General features: G+C 42.2%; 1 protein-coding gene across 1 annotated transcript in view; it reads left to right on the top strand.

Annotated features, from left to right (window-relative positions):
• DSCAM (DS cell adhesion molecule) overlaps window positions 1–14,177 on the top strand; it is a 696,196-nt gene that overhangs the window by 500,223 nt on the left and 181,796 nt on the right. The window lies entirely within an intron of this gene.

The raw sequence follows: 14,177 nt of genomic DNA, 5'->3' as shown, positions 1-14,177 counted from the left end.
TTGAAGCTCAGGACTGTGTTCCTTTGTTGCTGGAGAATTTGCTTGGTATGTCTTGCCCTGGAACTTATGGCCCTTGTGTGGTGCTTGGTTTCAGTGTCGGTATGGAGGCATTTGATGAGCTCCTGTCAATGAATGTTCCTTGGAGTCAGGAGTTCCCTGGAGTCAGGGTTTGGACTTAAGTCTCCTGCTTCCGATTATCGGTCTTATTTTTACAGTAGTTTCAAAACTTCTCCTTCTATACAGCACCATTGATAAAACATCTACATTAAAAATGATAAGTTTCTCTACAGTGAGGGTCACTCAGAGAGGTTCACAGGGTTACATGGAGAAGAGAAGAGGGAGGAGGGAGTTAGAGGTGACCCAAATGAGATGAGGTGAATCAATAGTGGAGAGAGTGGGCTAGCCAGTAGTCACTTCCTTATGTGCACTCCACAACTGGACCACTCAGAGATGTTCACGGGGTTATACAGAGAAGAGAAGAAGGAGGAAGGTAACAGAGGTGGCCAGAAGGATAAAAGGGGGAATGAAAAGGAGGGAGACAGATCCAGCCAGTAATCAGTTCCCTAAGTGTTCTCCACCGTCTGGAACACACAGAAATTCACAGAGTTGGGTAGAGTAGAGAGGGGTTAGGGAGGAGACACAGGCGACCTGGTGGAGAAAAAGGAGGGTCCAAAGGGAGAGAGAGCAGTCAAGCCAGTAATCTCACTCCCTAGTGAAAAATGGGTCCTGAAGATTGGGTCCTTAAAGGTACAAAATTGGTAACAAATACATAAAAGCAAAAATTAAAAATCAAGAGTAGAGTTTGGAATTTCAAAAATACGATGTTAAAGAAAAGAAGAAGGAAAAGAAAGAGAGAAAGAACGAACAAACAAAAACAAACAAGGTCGCGAAAATTATAAAGAAAGTACAGGTACAAAATTGACAACTAATACCAGAAAGCGAAAATTAAAAATCTAGAGTAGAGTTTGGAATTTGAAAAATACGATGTTAAAGAAAAGAAGAAGGAAAAGAAAGAGAGAAAGAACGAACAAACAAAAACAAACAAGGTCGCGAAAATTATAAAGAAAGTACAGGTACAAAATTGATAACTAATACCAGAGAGCGAAAATTAAAAATCTAGAGTAGAGTTTGGAATTTCAAAAATACGATGTTAAAGAAAAGAAGAAGGAAAAGAAAGAGAGAAAAAATGAACAAACAAAAACAAACAAGGTCGCGAAAATTATAAAGAAAGTACAGGTACAAAATTGATAACTAATACCAGAAAGCAAAAATTAAAAATCTAGAGTAGAGTTTGGAATTTCAAAAATACAATGTTAAAAAAAAAAAAAAAAGAAGAAGAAGAAGAAAAATAAAGAGAGAAAACAAACAAACAAATACGAACAATGTCACAAAAATTATAAAGAAAATACAGGTACAAAATTGATATCAAATACCAAAAAGCATAAATTGAAAATCTAGAGTAAAGTTTGGAATTTCAGATATACAATGTTATATAAAAGAAGAAGAGAAAGAAACAGAGAAGAAGAAGAAAAAAAAATCACAGAAATTATATAAAAAAAAACTATAGGTACAAAATTGATAACATATACCAAAAAGCGAAAATTAAAAATCTAGAGTAGAGTTTGGAATTTCAAAAATACAATGTTAAAGAAAAGAAGAAAAAAACAAAAACCAACAACAACAAAAAAAAAACAACAAGGTCAAAAAATTATATAATATATATATATGAAGTTTGCTGAAGAAGAAAAAAATAGGGTCTTTTTTTTTTTTTTGCAGAGTAATAGGTTATAAAAGTGAAAATTAAAGGAACAATAGGGGACTTAAAATTTTTTTTTTTAATTAAAAAAAAAAAAAGAAAGAATGATCGTAAAAATAATAAAAATATATCTAGGACTTTTTTGTTTCTTTTTTTGTGGGTGTTGTGGGTTCAGTTCATTTTTGGCTAGTTCCTTGGTCAGATTTATATTTCTCAAGATCTATAGGCCCCTTCCTATGTAGTCCGTAGTAACCACAGGGTTTTGATCTATTGCCTGTAGCTTCCAAGGCGTTTCCCTCTGTTATATCTTCTTCTGTTTGCTAGTCTCTTCAGTATCTGGTTTCCGCCCTGACTCAAAGGGCACGGTGGAGGACACTTTTTTTTTTTTTTTTTTAGGCTTACTTGTTCAGTCGCGCTGTGGGGAGGGAGGGAGGGAGGGTGCAAACAAAAAACACTGGCGTGGGCTCGCAGTGCCTCAGCCACCCTGGGTCTGCCCCCGCTCACGGCGCGTGTAGCCTCCCTGTCCACACTGCTCGGACTCTAGGTTGTTCCGCCGGGAACAATCCGAGGCTGGCCCTGGGCTGCATGCACCTCCCAGGTCCAAGCCGCTCAGGTTCAGGCACTCGGGTAGTCCTCAGAGGCACAGACTCAGTTGGGCCTGCGTTTTGTACTCTTCCCAGGTCCGAGCGCCAATTTGCTCTTCCCAGGCGAGCGCCAATGCTGCGACTTATCGCCTCCCCGCCACTCGGTTATCTGGATGTAAAACCGGCGCACCTTCTCAGGCAGATGTTGACCGTCCAGACCCCCAAGAAGTTTTAGTTAGCAAAGAAGCCTGCTTACAATTTTATAGATAATGTCTCTCTGGGGCTGCGATTGCCCCCTTCCGGCTCTGGCTGCCTGTCACCGGAGGGGGAAGATCTGCAGCCGGCTATCTCTGTTCAGTCCTTTGTTCCGTGCGCGGGCCTGGCGGTCTTAGGTTAGGGCTGGCTTTTCACGTGGTAGGTATCCCACAGTCTGGTTTGCTAGCCCAAATTATTTCGCTCAGATAGCGCTCAGGGTATTCAGGCCAGATTCTTACTCTCAGCGATGCAGCCCACGCCGCGCCTCCCTGCCCAGCCCCGATTCGCTAATGGCGGATGCGGGCGTCTGCGCTGCTTCTCTGCTGGGGGAGTTACCGTAGGGCTCGCAATCTGCGAGTTTTAAATTGTTTATTTATTTTTTCTCCCTGTTATGTTGCCCTCTGTGCTTCCAAAGCTCGGCACAGATTCGGCAGTGAGAAGGTTTCCTGATGTTTGGAAACTTCTCTCTTTTTAAGATTCCCTTCCCGGGACGGAACTCCGTCCCTCCCTCTTTTGTCTCTTTTTTTTTGTTTTTAATATTTTTTCCTACCTCCTTTCGAAGAGTTGGGTTGCTTTTCTGGGTGCCTGATGTCCTCTGCCGGCATTCAGAAGTTGTTTTGTGGAATTTACTCGACGTTTAAATGCTCTTTTGATGAATTTGTGGGGGAGAAAGTGTTCTCCCCGTCCTACTCCTCCGCCATCTTGGCTCCTCCTGACCATGGTTTTCTATGACAAAGGCAGCTGACGTGCTCACACCCAGCCCGGCACACACCCATATTCCTTTTGAGCTCCAGCACACATGTTCTCTGTGCATTCTTGCTGTTCTACCTCAAAGACTATAGAAAAGATGTGTCCTCAAGGCACGAGACAGGCAGAAATGAAGTGTATCTTACAGCTTTCTCAAGGACATGCTCAAGCAAAGCTGGCAATTGATGCGTTTGTTTTTGCGGCGAGTGTGTGAAGGTGAAGAACAGGGACAGTGTGTCGGAGACTCTCACAGCCTTGAGTCCAACTAACGCCCCAGGAGGCTGTCCTATGACCACTTTGGATCTGTCAGTTCTTAAAGGCAAACACTGTCTAGTGTTATTTTGAAAATAGCTTTTAATTTTACAGATCCCCAAGAGATTCTCAGGGACCCTAGGAGCCTGCCAACCATATCTGGGGTCATCTGAGAACAGTGGATATATAATAACTCTGATTATTTATGTGTGATATTTATACATATATATATGTAAATATATATATAGCTTACATACATATATATATATATATATAAGTTTATATATATATAGGGATTCCCTGTAGCTCAGTGGTGAAGAATCTGCCTGCAGTGCAGGAGCCACAGAAGATGGGTGTTTGACCCCTGGGCTGGAAAGAGTTCCTGGAGGAGGAAATGGCAACCTACTCCAATATTCTTGCCTGGAGAATCCCATGGATAGAGGAGACCGGCAGGCTAATCCATAGGGTCACTAAGAGTCAGACACAACTGAAGTGACTTAGCACTTGTACATTTATACATACCTACATAGATACGATGATATGAATACAAATATATACCTTTTTTTCAGTTTCTACAAATCTCAAATCTGAGATCCAGGCTGGATTTCGGTCTTCTGTGCAGGTTATAGTGTGGGAGGGACCTGTTAACTATCTCATGATATTAATGAGGCTGCCCACCTTTTGCAAAATAATAAACAGATATTTGAGTCAGACAAAAATGCAATGAAATACTGACATTCCTTCTCACCAGCTGTGTGAGTTGTATGTAGCATGTGTCTGAATGTCTCTGAACCTCTGATTCTGCATCTGTGAAATGCGGGTAGTACAAAGTTAACTCTAGGATTGATTGACGACTAATGAGATTTTTAAAATTCATTATGGTGGGACTTCAGAGAATGGGTTGTAAAAGAGGGCTGGTCCAGCCTCAGGGTCCAGTGATGCAGAGACAAGCATGAACAAGACAATGGCCATCTTTCAGTTGGTTGGTGAGCAGGCCTGTGGGCAAAGGCTGCTCCTTTTCCTCTAGCTTTCTCTCTGTTTGCAAATAATCCTATCCACATTGGGGTGTCAGGGAAGAACTGTGTCCTCCACCTATTTTATTGGTCACAGAGCAGTGAGCTTTCTTAGGGGGAGTCCCATATAACTCATGTCTTTATTCCAATCCTTCCTCATCACTGTGTTGTTGTTGTTCAGTCACTAAGCTGTGTCTGACTCTTTGTGACCTCATGCCTGTAACTGACAGTTGGACCATAAAGAAAGCTGAGCACCAAAGTATTGATGCTTTTGAACTGTGGTGTTGGAGAAGACTCTTGAGAGTCCCTTGGACTGTAAGAAGATCAAACTAGTCAATCCTAAAGGAAATCAGTCCTGAATATTCATTGAAAGGACAGATGCTGAAGCTGAAGCCCCAATACTTTGGCTACTTGATGTGACAAACTGACTCATTGGAAAAGACCCTGATGCTGGGAAAGATTGAGGGCAGGAGGAGAAGGGGATGACAGAAGATGAGATAGTTGGATGGCATCACTGACTCGATAGACATGAGTTTGAGCAAGCTCTAGGAGTTGGTGATGGACAGGGAAGCCCGATGTGCTGCAGTCCATGGGGTTGCAAAGAGTCGGACACAACTGAGCAACTGAACTGAACTAGACTCTAACACACCATCCCTGCCTCTCACTCATCACTGTGTGTCAACAAATTACAGAGATTTTTAATTGAATTAAGAAGCATAAGAGTTTATCATAGCAGAGTTTGCATACCATCTGACTCCTTTATAATAAATGTGTGTACCATGGAGAAAAGTAATTTTAATTAAAAGACAGAATTAGCTAATTTCCCTCGACTACCAAATGCCTTCACCTCAAACTCAGGCAGAGTACACTCACCAATCTATTACAATATTTTTTGACCAGACAAAAGTGTCAATTCAATTAATATTTTATTGTATCTTTCTTTTACATTTTCTTATTAAATCCAATGGTGTATAGAAAAAGCTGGCTTAAAATTCAACATTCAAAAACTAAGATCATGGCATCCAGTCCCATCACTTCATAACAAATATATGGGGGGAAAATGGAAACAGTGGCAGATTTTATTTTCTTGGATTCCAAAATCACTGTGGACGGTGAGTGTGGCCATGAAATTAAAGACACCTGCTCCAAACCTAGACAGCGTATGAAAAAGCAGAGACGTTATTTTGCCTACAAAGGTCCATCTGTGATCCTTCTAGTCAAAGCTATGTTTTTTCCAGTAGTCATATATGGATGTGAGACTTGGACCATAAAGAAGACTGAGTGCCAAAGAATTGATACTTGTGAACTATGGTGCTGGAGAAGACTCTTGAGAGTCCTTTGGACTGCAAGGAGATTACACCAGTCAATCCTAAAGAAAAATCAAGCCTGAGTATTCATTGGAAGGACTGATGTTGAAGCTGAAGCTCCAGTACTTAGGTCACCTGATTAAAGAGGTCACTGGAAGAGACCTGATGCTGGGAAAGATTGAAGGCACAAGGAGAAGGGGGCGGCAGAGGACGAGATTGTTGGGTGATATCACCAAGTCAATGAGTTTGAGCAGGCTCCAGGAGATAGTGAAGCTTGCCATACTGCAGCCCATGGGGTCACAAAGAGTCATACACAATTTAGTGACTGAACAACAACAACACATAGTCAGCTTATGTGAAACTTTTCTGATTCTTGACTTCAAATAGCCCCTGAGAGCAGCAGATGGAGGAGGAAGGGATCTAGCTACACACAAGTATCAGCTCCATCTTGCCTGAGCACCTGGTACCCAACACTTGCCTCCAGAATTCCAGGAGATGAGAGTGAACCACCAAGGGGATGCTGAAAGACAAATAAATGTTGCTCGGTCTCCCATGTCATAGATAAAATAAGGATAAAATCTAAATCAGTCCAACTTTGTAAAGAGTTTAAAACTCTTTGTTAGAAAAAATTTTAGTCATTAACTTTTTGAAACCAAGTGATTCCAGTTTCCTGTGTCTCATTATTAAATGTGACTGCTGCTGCTGCTAAGTCGCTTCAGTCATGTCCGACTCTGTGCAACCCCATAGACGGCAGCCCAACAGGCTCCCCCATTGGGGGATTCTCCAGGCAAGAACACTGGAGTGGGTTGCCATGTCCCTCTTCAATGCATGAAAGTAAAAAGTGAAAGTAAAGTCGCTCAGTCATGTCCGACTCTTAGCGACCCCATGGACTGCAGCCTACCAGGCTCCTCCGTCCATGGGATTTTCCAGGCAAGAGTAGTGGAGTGGGGTGCCATTGCCTTCTCCATTAAATGTGACTAGGAGACTATAAAGAAAGCTGAGTACTGAAGAATTGATGTTTCTGAGTTGTGGTGTTGGAGAAGACATTGAGAGTCCCTTGGACTGCAAGGAGATCAAACCAATCAATCCTAAAGGAAATCATACCTGAATACTCATTGGAAAGACTGATGCTGAAGCTTGAATACTTTGGCCACCTGATGTGAAGAACTGACACCTTTGAAAAGATTCTGATGGTGGGAAAGATTGTTGGCAGGAGGAGAAGGGGACGACAGAGGATGAGATGATTGGATGGCATCACCGACTTGATGGACATGAGTTTGAGCAAGCCCTAGGAGTTGCTGATGGACAGGGAAGACTGGCGTGCTGCAGTCAATGGGATTACAAAGAGTCGGATATGAGTGACTGCTGAACTGAACTGAGGAGACCAGGATGCAGCAACACGATGATGATTCCCAGGAGTTTTTGTTCCCTAGATGCTTCAAGCTGGATTTCCCCAGAACTATAAAGTATCTTTTATGGAGAGAATGAAAATTTATGTCTGATCTGCACCAAGCACATCCAAAATATATGATTAGGCTTATATAACTAAATAAAACAAAATTCAACATACTTACATAAGTATTTCTTCACAAAAGATATGCTGTATATGAGGTAGAATACAATCTAAAAAGAATTTCACTTAGTTTCACAACATATTGAGCATTGACTTTTTTGCTTTTCTTTTTAAAAATTTTATTGAAATACAGTTGATTTACAAAGTTGTGTTAATTTCAGGTGTACTCTAAAGTGATTCAGTTATACATATATATATATATATATATATATTCATTTTTAGATTCTTTTCTATTATGTTATTATGAAATATGAGTATAGTTCCCTGCACTATTCAGCAGGTCCTTTTGGGTTATCCATTTTATATATAGTAGTGTGTGTATTCTAATCCCAAACTCCTATTTAATCCTCTCCCCTCCAAGTATTGCCTTTCTTAATAAACATGAGGGGAAAATAGATAATATGGAATGCTGGCAGAGATGCACAAAGATATGCATTCTAATATACTGTTTGGCAGGAAAATATCTTTAAGGCAATTTGACATCATATAACAAAAGCCATAAAATTTTCACCTCTTTTGATCCACAATTTTCATCCTTAGTTATCCACGGCAAAGAAACTAAAAAGTGTTGACAAAGATTTATGTAAAAAAGTCCACATAGCTCTTTATAATAATAAAAATTTATCTCTAAATAACAAAATTAAAGGGATGCTTTTTCAAAGTATTGTATCCACCTAGGTCATTATTATTTAATACTTGTAATGTGTGTGTGTGCTGTGCTCAGTCATGTATGACTGTTTTCAACCCCATGGGCTGTATAGCCTGCCAGGCTCCTCTTTCCATGAAATTTTCCAGGCAAGAATACTTAAGTGAGTTGCCATTTCCTCTTCCAGGGGATCTTCTGACCCAGGGATCAAACCCACCTCTCCTGCTTGGAAGGTGGATTCTTTACAACTGTGCCACCTGGGAAGCCCTCTGTGTTTAGATAAGTTTTTTTAATGTAGATGAAAGTCATTTGTTATAGTTAGACTTTTAAGAAGCAGGATTTGAAATGTGCATATGGTATGATCTTGCCAATGTGCAGAAAAGCATAGTAAAGATGAGGAGGAAATGTCAATGTTAAAAATGGTCAGATCTCTATGAATCACAGTTATAGGTTATATTCTGTGCTTTGCTGTGGACTGAATGTTTGTGTCACACCAAAATTCATATTTTGGTGCCCTAATCCCAATGTGATGGTATTTGGAGGTAGGACCTTTAGGAGATAATTGCTTTTAGATGAGGTCCCAAGAGTGAGGCCCCTGTAATGGAGTCAGTGTCCTTGTATGAGGAGGAAGAGGTCAGAGTTCAACCTCTCTCTGCCTTGAGAGGATGTAATGAGAATCTCAAGAGGAGAGACCTCACAGAACTTGATGCTGCCGGCATCCTGATTTCGGGCTTCTAACCCCAGAAGTGGGAGAAACAATTTCCTCTTGTTTAAGTCACCCAATCTGCTGCGTTTTGTTATGGCAGCCCACGCTGAACAAGACACCTAGACATTTCTCTGCATTTTCCAAATTTTCTACCTCAAGACTCTGTGAGTTTGCCATCAGGAAAAATTAATCAAGAGATATAATAAAATATTTATAAAATATATGTTCTGAGTTGTTGAATAGGAAGTAAACATGAAATGATGAAAATCTTCATAACATTTTCACGAAAAGACTAAGAGATATCTTCTTTTAGAAAGTCAGGATGCGTGAGAGAAATTTACCCAGGGTCCCTTGCCCAATGTAGAGGCGCATCATTGGTGATGGTCCACCTTTCAGACCCATGGGTCTTTGTTTTCCACTCATGGAAACTGCCTTTGAAAAATAAAGCAAAGGACATTCATTCTCGGCCGGGAAGAGACATTTGCCATTTACTTCTGCCAAGGTGTCTCATCTCTGCCGCCATATTCTAGCAGGATGGCAGTTCCAGGCGAGAGTCCCTACCCCCATGCTGCTTCCTCATTCACAGGCTTTTCTGGTCATCAGTGCCAGGGGCCCCTCATCACCCCGTTAGGGACCCTCCAGGATGTCTGTAAGCAAAGGGCCGTCTGACAGGCACGAAATTCTACTCTTCTATGACTGACTCTTCAAGTGACTTCACTCATAGTCCCTTACCTCTAATTCTGTGTGTGGGCTTTTTTCTACATCACAGCTCACAGTTCAGTGTTGGTAACTGGTTACAGACTAATACGAAGTGTTGACCATCAGTAGCTTCTGGATTTCAAGCAAGATTCTCAAATCAGCAAACAGACTTTGCCTTCAGACATTTTAAGAGTTTTTCAGGAAGCAACTGATTTCATTTTTTTTTTAAATGGAATGGTTTTTATAGGAGACTAAAAGAAATCATGGCTTTTCTTGACTTGCTTATGTTTATTCACTTATTTTATGAAAGGAATATTGGGATGAAATGCTTGTTAATGGCTGAGTCCTTCTCTTGAGAGTCTAGACTACAAACATCCAAGTTAAAAAAGAAAAAGGAGAAGAAAGGGGATGGCTTTACTCTTTTGTAAAGCATATAGACAAATAATAGTAATTCATTATTTATTAGGTGTTTTTGCTGAGCCAATTCTTAATCATCTGTGTGTTTGCGTGCTCAGTCATGTCTGACTCTTTGAGACCCCCTGGACTGTAGTCCACCAGGCTATTCTGTTCATGGAGTTTCCCAGACAAGAATACTGGAGTGGGTTGCCATTTCCTACTCCAGGGGATCTTCCCAACCCAGAGGTCAAACCCGCATCTCTTTTGTCTTCTGCATTTCCAAGCAGATTCTTTACCACTGCGCCACCTGGGAAGCCCTAAATATTCAATAAAGTACTGTGGCTCAAATATAAGGCGAGATGGACCCCATCTCATTTTTTATAAAGAGGTTTGAAATCTTTACTCTGAGAATAAAATAAACAATATTAAACTAACTTTGTATTATATAGAGATTAGCTCGGGAGTTCATACTGCTCGAGGTGAAATGAGCACAGATCTCTGTTCTGTTTGTATACCTCAAGGTCTGACCTGTTCCTGCAGGTGTGAACCAGCTCTGTGGCCCATGTAGTGCTGGGCAGTCACCCTCCCCTTTGTTGAGGTGGATGCCTTACTTACCCATATATGGAAGAGCTGCTCCTTGAACCCCGTTTGGTAGAAGGCTGTAAGTGCCAAGTGGAATCAGAGAATCTCCTGGTTGGAAAGACCTTACAGCTCATCAGCTTGTGCAGATGAGCACACAAACACTCATCTAGGAAGTGAGGCATCCCCACACATTTCCCCACTGTTGTATCCAAACAATAAAACCTGCTAGAATAAAGCAGGAAGTAAAAGAAACAGAATGCTGAAGGGTTTCAGCACGTGGCTTTCAACCTTGGACGCATCAAATGGAACCACACAAATAAGGACGGGTAATGATAAATTTCTGTGCTTTTCCTTCCATTTTTCTATGAACTTTAAACTACACTTAAAAATCAAGTCAAGAAGGAAAAGGAAGGAAGGGAGGAAGGAAGTAGAGAGGTTGTGGAAATCTTAAATAATGAAATCAGCAAACTTAATAGAAGAATATCAGAGACTAAGGAGAAACTCCATTTCAAACAAAAATAATCAAATAAAATGCATTACATGGGCTATGCTGACTATGATGTGGAAAAAATTGGATGCTTGATTCCAGCTTAAAATTTTTAAACAGACTGCCACTTCCTTTATGTTAAATCTGCACGCCTTGATCTGGCCCAGAAGGTCCTTCATGGCTGTCCCAGGCCTCAGTCTTAACCCTTCTTGGCATTTTCTCTGCAGTCCAGTACAGGGAGCCACCTTACGTGGCTCACAGGATCCACGCTTTACTCCTCTGTGCCTTTGAATGCCCTACTCTCTCTGCCTTGAACACTTTTCTCCCTCAGATAAAAGTTCCAGAATTTCAGTCTCATACAACAGTAGCTACAGACATATAAACTGCAGGTAAAATGCAGTTTATATGGGGTTATAAGATATTCAGTGAGCACTAAGGCTTACAAAGGGCATGTAACTTTGGAAATGTTCAACCCATTGCCTGATTTACGAGCAGACAGGTGCGCCTGTTGGGGCTTCCTAGGTGGCGCTAGTAGTAAAGAACCCACCTGCCAGTTCAGGAGACAGGCGGTTTGATCGCTGGGTCAGGAAGATCCCCTGTAGCAGGAAATGGCAACCCATTCCAGTATTCTTGCCTGGAGAATCCCATGGACAGAGGAGCCTGGCAGGCTACAGTCCATGGGGTCACAGAGTGTCAGACATGACTGAAGTGACTTAACACAGACACATATAGGTTTGCTTGTGATGTCTTGCTGCACACTTATTATCAACAAGAGCAATAAAAATTTTCTTTAAATCAGTTATAATTCCACATGATGGGAAAAAAGTAGAGAGACTGGGTCTCTCATGCAATGCTGGTAGAGATGTAAAATGATGCAACCACTCTGGCAAATAGTTGGCAGTTTCTCATAAAACTAAGCAGGTACTTGCCACATGAGTGAGTAGTCACACTCCTGTATCTTTATCCCAGAGACATGAAAACTTATGTTCCAAAAAAGACCCGTATTTGAGTATTCATAGCAGCTCCATTTATCATAAGCCAAATTCTACAGAAAAGCCAAATGCCCTTCAAGAGATGAATGGTTGAGAAGTCTTGTTCATCCACACAATAGAATACTATGACTCAACAATGAAAAGAAATGAACTATGGATACACGTAAAAACCTGCATGGAGCTTAAAGGGGTGCTTAGTGAAAACAGTTAATTTCAAAAAGTTACATTTATTCTCAAAATGACAAAACTGCAGCATTGAAGAACAATGTAATGGCTACAGTGAGAAGCTGCTGTGGGGCCAGGGGCAAATCCTAAGAGGTAACAACAGGTATTTTGTGGTGATAGAGTGACTCTGTGTTGACTGTGTATGCGTGTGTGCATACGAAATCGCATCAGTCGTGTCTGACTCTTTGTGGCCCTATGGACTGTAGCCTGTCAGGCTCCTCTGTCCGTGGTATTCTCCAGGCAAGAATGCTGGAGTGGGTTGCCATGGTTCTTAGAGCAACCCAATTATTTTTGCAACTCTCTGTGAGTCTATATTTCTGTTTCAGACTCCCTGTGATTCTATACAGATTAAGTGTGTGCGTGCATGTATGTCAGAGAAGGCAATGGCGGAGCCTGGTGGGCTGCCATCTATGGGGTCGCACAGAGTCGGACATGACTGAAGTGACTTAGCAGCAGCAACAGCAGTAGCATGCCTGTGCTCAGTCGTGTCCAATTCTTTGTGATCCTGTGGACCACAGCCTGCCAGTCTCCTTTGTCTATGGGATACCCCAGGCAAGAATACTGGTGTGAGTTGCCATGTAATCCTCCAGGGGGCCTTCCTGATCCAGGGATCAAATCCCCATCTCTTGCATTGTCTCATGCATTGCAGACAGATTCTTTACCTCTGAGCCACAAGGAAAGCCCATGTTGATTATAGTGGTAGGTTTTTATCAGATAAAGTTACTTAGAACTGCTAAGCTGCTAAGTCACTTCAGCCGTGTCTGACTCTGTGTGACCCCATAGACGGCAGCCCACCAGGCTCTGCCATCCCTGGGATTCTCCAGGCAAGAACACTGGAGTGGGTTGCCATTTCCTTCTCCAATGCATGAAAGTGAAAAGTGAAAGTGATGTCGCTCAGTTGTGTCTGACCCTCAGCGACCCCGTGGACTGCAGCCTACCAGGCTCCTCCATCCATGGGATTTTCCAGGCAAGAGTACTGGAGTGGGTTGCCATGCCCTCCTCCAGGGGACCCTCTGACCCAGGGATCAAACCCCAGTCTCCTGCACTGGCAGGCAGGTTCTTTACCACTAGCGCCACCTGGGAAGCCCTAAAAATTAAATACTTACTAGTAAATAATTCCCCAAAAGGTAGATCCAAAGACAAAAAGACAGCAGATGGATATGTAAACTATGTGTGAACAGACGTTACAACATGGTGGAAATTCAGAGAAGAGACGTCCTCACCTTGGAGAGGTGAGGTCAGGGAAAGCTTTGTGGGGAAAAAAGGAATTATACTTAATGTGGAAGGACGAGTGGAAGTCAGGTTGGAGAACCGGAGATAGCTTCCAGCAAGACAAGGTAACTTCCTGCCAGCCCTGCCTGGGGAAGGAAGAGTGTGTTCCCAGACCACACGTGGGATGGAGAAGCAGAGAAGTGCACACAGTGGGCTGCAGTGGCCTGTTTGGTTACCAGAAGAGTTTGTTGGTTACTGAAGCGTAGGCTGCAGCAAGCATATGAAGCATCTGTGCAAATAAAGAGTAGACAGAAGCCATTGTAAACGGCAGGTGAGAAACCATCATACTGAATTTTCAGTGGCATGTTATTCAGTGCTGCTTCAGTGGCATTTTCGGAAGCTGAAGCTGGCAGGAACTTAGAACAGACTGGAGTGGGGAAGGAAAGGAAGGGGCAGACAAAGCGATGAGAACACCCCTGCAACAGCCCAGTACTGGCATCCTCATTAAGGCTTGAAGTAAGGTGCCGGTCGTGAGAGGGGAAAACACACATCTGATTTGATATGAGCATGGACCAAAAGGAACCAGGTCACTGATTGGCTGTGGAGACCTGGAATCCATCCGCGGTGGAGCCTCGGCTGTGAGGATGGGGCCAGAGCTTTTTTGGGGGGGGTGTCACATTTCATTTTGCCCACATTGACATGACGGAGTGCTATCTCATCGGAAATATCTGGCTGACTTCCAGAG

This window comes from Bos javanicus, chromosome 1 (genome assembly GCF_032452875.1).
Source record: "Bos javanicus breed banteng chromosome 1, ARS-OSU_banteng_1.0, whole genome shotgun sequence".
NCBI classification, from domain to species: Eukaryota; Metazoa; Chordata; class Mammalia; order Artiodactyla; family Bovidae; genus Bos; species Bos javanicus.
Note: the sequence above shows the minus strand (reverse complement) of the source record. Positions and strands in the feature narration are given on the sequence as shown.